Consider the following 5,770-nt stretch of genomic DNA (forward strand, 5'->3'; position numbering starts at 1 on the left):
GCGCAAGAACCTCTTCTGAAAAAAATGGTGGCTCACTAGGTATGCAAATGAGGCTCGGCGATATTCCACGCTTAGCCTCATTTGCATATTACTCACGCAAGAAGATACAACTGTAGACATAGCCTTCCTGTGGTCCCTTCCAGCCCTACACTTCCACAATTCTTTACAGTCATTGGGAACTGCCTGCATTCTGTGAGTGGAGAATAAGGTACCAGAACAAGTTACAATTTATTTCGTATAATACAGGTTAGAACATAAGAACATAAGGTTGGTCCTCTCTGTTCCAGCTCCTTCGACCTGACCCATCCCAGACAAGGGAGTTTTCAGGACCAGGGAGGTCTGTGATGGGGGGAGGGGAGGGCCAGCCTCCAGCAGGACTTCTCTCCCCAGCCACCAGGGCTCTTCTCCTCAGCCTTCTCTCCCCTACCTCCTGGTCCTGCAAGCTGCAGCAGCACTGCTGGAACTCCTGGCAGCCCCACTGCCTTTGTGACAGCCCTTGTGAAGCTCCTGGTGGCCCTGCCGACCTTGTGGCAGGCTCCGGAGTTCCTGGCGGCTCCACCGGCTGTAGGCTTCACTGCTCCATGAGCTCCAATCTCCCCTCCAGCTTCTGTACCGGCTGCAGGCTCTGATGTTCCATGGGCTCCACTGCTCTGCTGGTCTCCAAGCCGCCAGCAATTTCTGCTGTTGGGGTTCTATAGTCCCACAACTTCCATGGTCCTTCCAGACCATGGATGTTACTGGAGCAGAGAGTCCTGAATCACAGAGGCTTCACCTGTATCGAAGATTTTCTATTTAAGAACAGACACTGGAGCAGATAATTTAAGTTCTTGAAAGCCATTTATCTTTATTGGAACAGGTTTCACATTATTATAGGAAATCTTGCAATTTCAACAGTAACTGAAAGAACTAATTCATGATACCATACTGTGTAAAAAAGCATTGCATCACTCAGTAGCTTTGCTCTGTTCAGTTAAAGGATTCATAGATTCTGAGGCCTATAGGGACCTCTCTCACATCTAGTCTGACCTCCTATATACCGCAGGCCATAAAACTTCCCCAAAATAACTCCTTGTAGAAAATTCCATACTTGATTTAAAATTGTCAGTGAGGAAGAATCAACAATGACTCTTGATAGATTATTCTAATGGTTAATTACTGTCATTGTTGAAAATGTATATTTTATTTCCAGTCCTAGCATCAATTTAAAGATATTGGATTACAGGACTCGTGAATTAATTCTTTTTATAACCCTTAACATTGCAAGTCTTCCTATAACAATATGACTTCTTTAAAATCAGCGACTCTGGTTTAATTACCACTAAAAACAATGGAAAATAAACTTTCCTTGACTTCAGTGGAGCTGACTTGAACTCATAATAAAGACTGAACTTGCTGCCAAGTGAGTAAGGGTTGTCTTACAAATTGTGACGGACATAGCCATTCATAGGCCAGGTGAGCAATAAAATTTAATGCTAATTTAGTGGAGCTAAAAGTAAAACAAAGTTGTGCAGTACATTTTGTTTGGAACTACACTTTTCACTATATAATTTCAGGTTCTTCTCAGTGGGAAAGATTGCTAATATAGAATATAAGGTTTATTGAGAATATAAGGTCCCCTTTCTCAATAGTCTTTATCGTAAGTCAGGGAAGAGCAGACTGTGCAGAGCTGCTACTCCCTTTGCATAGACAGACAGATGGGAAATAGTCAAAGCCTAGACTACCGCCTACCCCCAATGGATTGAAGAAACTAGCTGAGTTAACATGAAGTGGGGGGATAATCTGTTGTTCATGCAGTCAAAAAACTTGGAGGCTGTGTCTAGACTGGCAAGTTTTTCCATAAAAGCAGCTGCTTTTGCAGAAAACTTGCCAGCTGTCTACACTGGCCACTTGAATTTCCGCAAGAACACTGACAATCTCATGTAAGATTGTCAGTGTTCTTGCGGAAATGCTATGCTGCTCCTGTTTGGGCAAAAGCCCTCTTGCACAAATGCTTTTCCGCAAGAGGGCCAGTGCAGACAACGCGGTATTGTTTTGCGCAAAAAAGCCCCGATCGCGAAAATGGTGATTGGGGCTTTCTTGCGCAAAACCGCGTCTAGATTGGCACAGACGCTTTTCCGCAAAAAGTGCTTTTGTGGAAAAGCATCCATGCCAATCTAGATGCTCTTTTCCACAAATGCTTTTAACGGAAAACTTTTCCGTTAAAAGCATTTGCAGAAAATCATGCCAGTCTAGACGTAGCCGGAAGGAAACCCAAAAGAATAATTACAAGCAGGGGCAGATGACTGTTTTGCAGGGCCTCGGGCAGCATAATTCCGCAGGGCCCCCCCTTTGCCATGGCGCATGCGCAGTGAGGCCATGCGCATGCGCAGCGGTGCCACGGCGCATGCGCGGGGCTTTCTGAAGCGCGAGGCCCGGGGCGGCCGCCCCGTTCGCCCTGCACTATATCCGCCCCTGATTACAAGCATTACTTTCTTCCTTGGTTTGCTCCTTCAGTAATGCTGCTACACGGCTCTCGCTCACACTCCATCAAAGTAACACATTTTGAGGCCGATCTTCAGCTACTATAACTTGCTATCAGTGGAATGTCACCAACCAACCAAAAATCCACCCCAAAGTCTCAGTCTTACCTGTTATAATTAATGAAAACCTATGCTTTTACTAAGAGTAAGGGGAATGCTTTAGTTCCTCACAGGAAGAGACTGAATTATTGTACAAATGCTAAAGGAATGGTCATTTAAATTCCTCTCTTGTCACATCAGCAACATAATGTTCTCATGAAAGGCCCAAGTTTAATAGCTCCCAGAGAATTCTAGCTCACTGAGCTAGTGAAAGCTTTGAGAGTCCCACCGGTGTCAGGGTTAGTTTCTAGAAGCACAGGTGCTAATAGTAATTGCTTTAATCTGAAGAATTGATGCTTAGCTAATTCAAGAAACCATGTAAGTGTAAGACATTTGTGTCAGGAGCTGATTCTTTTGACTTCCTTTACTAGAGCTGCATACCAGAGAAATATATAGAGGAAAAAGGCAAGTATAAGATGACCAATTTGGGGGAATTGCCATTATCTTCAAATAAAGATTCTGTCTAAACTACTTTATATATTTTTGTTTGTTTACCTCTAAGTAGAAGAACCCAATTGCTGTTCTTTTAACTGTTAAAATACAAACAATTAAAGCTACTTTGTTTTAAAAGACAAAAATAAAAAAAAAATCCTTTTATACTGCTGATAAGGACTTGGCGCTTTACAAAGCTCAAGGGGCCAAAAGAAAGAGTTCTTAAATGAAAATATATCAGTTTATTTGTATTATCTTTCTACAATAAACAGCTGAAATAAAAATCTTGTCTTAATTGCTAGATGCAACTCACAGGTGCATGTAGTGGAAAAGAGATGGAAAAGAAAGGTGGCAGACTTTTTTTTATTTTCTAGGTTATTCATCTAGCAACTGACTTGAAAATACTTGCAGTTCCCTTGACCTGCACCAGTAATTACCATTAAAGTTAATGAAAGTTACCCTTACATATAGGACAGAATAGGCCCTTGAATGCATGATTGCACTGCATATAGTGTAAACTGGTAGTTTTACAGACCATCTTCACTACTTTTTTATTGGGACGACTATATATTTTCCCATAGACTTTCACCAGGGTATAAAAATAACATCTTTAAGTGCTATACTTCATTTTCTCTTTAGCTAAGCAAGATCGTTAGTATATTTTTTATAACAAAAATAAATGTCATTAAACATGATTGGTTTATTTATATAAAACACAATGCACTAATTTGATAGTCTTCAGCAAATACTTAATTGACTGGTGCATCATGTATATACTATTTCAGCTGTATATGCTACAGAAAAGCCAATTATGATACCCCCTAACTTCAGTTATGAACAGACGGGTCAACCACACACATAATTTGAAACTAGAAGTACACAGTCAGGCAGAGCAGAGACTGAAGAATGACAAAAGCAAGTACAGTACTATGTTAAATGCAAACTTTCTCTCTCTCTCCCTTTTTTTAGTAGTTTAAAAGAAAAAAATTGATAAGGTAATACAACTGTTTCTGTGCTTGTTTCATTTAAATTGAGATAATTGAAAACAGCCTTTTTCTTCTGTATAGTCAAATTTCAAAACTATATTAAGTGATGTTCACTTGTAAACTTTATAGAGAATTATAATGTTTTGTTCAGAGATGCCTGCATTTCAGAATTACCAGCAACCTCTGTTCCTGAAGTGTTTGGAACAACAAGGTTCTAGTTCTTTGGCACAGCATGTTGTTAGAGAAACAGGCTGGGAGAGGTAATGTCTTTAATTGGACCAACTTATACTAAAATCATGGACTGAACAAAGACACAACATTTATGATTTATTACAATTATCTGGCACTCACTAACCCTCTCTTTTTGGCCTATGGCTTTGGAGATGTTAGCAGACCACTCTACCTTGAATGCTCCTTTATGGTATGTGCTAATTACTTTATGCTAAAATATCTGTTCCACCGTACATTTTGCTGTGACTTTGGGGATACATTTCCTAAAGCTGACAAAGAGCTCTGTGTGGCTTTAAAGCTTCTCTCTCGGCAACAGAAGTGGTCTAATAAAAATACTATCTCATATCCTAAGTTGAACTCAGCTACAAATACACTGCACATAGCACACAGTTGGTTTGGCAAACTAAAGTCCCAGTCCTGCAGCTGCCTAGAAAACTCCCTTTGACTTCTACATACCAAACCATATTTAATCTGTATAAATGAGTTAAAACCTAATCCAACAAAGCATTGAAATATACACTTAATTTTAAGCACATAAAATCATAGAAATATAAGATTAGAAGAGATTTTGACAGCCATATAGTCTTATCACCTGCACTGGGGCAGAGCTAAGTATCATTTGAACCATTCCTGACCAGTATTTATCTAACCTATTTTTAAAAACCTCTGAAGAGTGAGATTCCACAACCTCCCTAGGAACCTAATTTGTTCCACTGCTTAATCACCCTGACAGTAAATTTTTTTTCTTAACATCTAAACTCAATCTCACTTGTCGTAATTTAAGTCTATTACTTCTTGTCCTGATCTCAGTGGATAAGGAGAAGAATTGATCCTCCTCTTTATAGAAACCTATTAAGTACTTGAAGATGGTGTGTGTGCGCACCCCTTCTCTCGGTGTGTCTTTGTAGGTTTTGTAGCCCTTTCAGGTCTTTTATTTTATTTTTGTGTATATTGTATTTTAAAATCGTGTAAACTGTCTTGAAAATTTTAAATGGAGAAGTAGGGCAAAACATTTTTAAATAAAAAAATTAAATATAGCCAATTATATTAACTAAACTAAAAATTATTACAATGAAAACAGAGACTATTGGTTAAAAGATCAGTATACTTACAGACGTAAGCACAGTTCCGAGATTAGATTTATAGTACAGATGGTGAACTTTGTAGTTTCAAAGAGTTCTTTCAGAATTAGTCCATAGGTTATAGTCCACTGTTCATATTTAGGGTGAATCTACTTTAGGACTATAGATCTCCGCCTTATGGCTTTATCTTCCTGTGAATGAAGTATCAAGCAGTTCTGAGGGTGTGTCTAGTTTACATCCCTCTTTTGACAGAGGGATATAAATTAGACACTTGGAAATTGCAAATGAAACTGGGATTTGAATTTCCCACACTTCATTTGCATATTTGTGTCATGGGGTTGAGGAGTTCAGAAGGAGGGAGGGGGACTTTGAGTGGGGAGTTGGAGTGTGGGGGTGTTGAGGGTTCTGGCTGGGAGTGTGG

The 5,770-nt window shown here is 39.7% G+C and overlaps 1 long non-coding RNA gene across 1 annotated transcript; it reads right to left on the reverse strand.

The window, feature by feature from the left end:
• Nucleotides 1–209: 209 nt before the first annotated feature.
• LOC142829437 (uncharacterized) lies at nucleotides 210–5,507 on the reverse strand. Its single transcript, XR_012903847.1, has 2 exons — nucleotides 5,380–5,507; nucleotides 210–772 (listed from the first exon to the last, which is right to left on the reverse strand). It is a non-coding gene; the product is annotated as an uncharacterized LOC142829437 (long non-coding RNA).
• Nucleotides 5,508–5,770: the final 263 nt, after the last annotated feature.

Source organism: Pelodiscus sinensis, chromosome 5 (assembly GCF_049634645.1).
Source record: "Pelodiscus sinensis isolate JC-2024 chromosome 5, ASM4963464v1, whole genome shotgun sequence".
Taxonomy (NCBI): Eukaryota; Metazoa; Chordata; order Testudines; family Trionychidae; genus Pelodiscus; species Pelodiscus sinensis.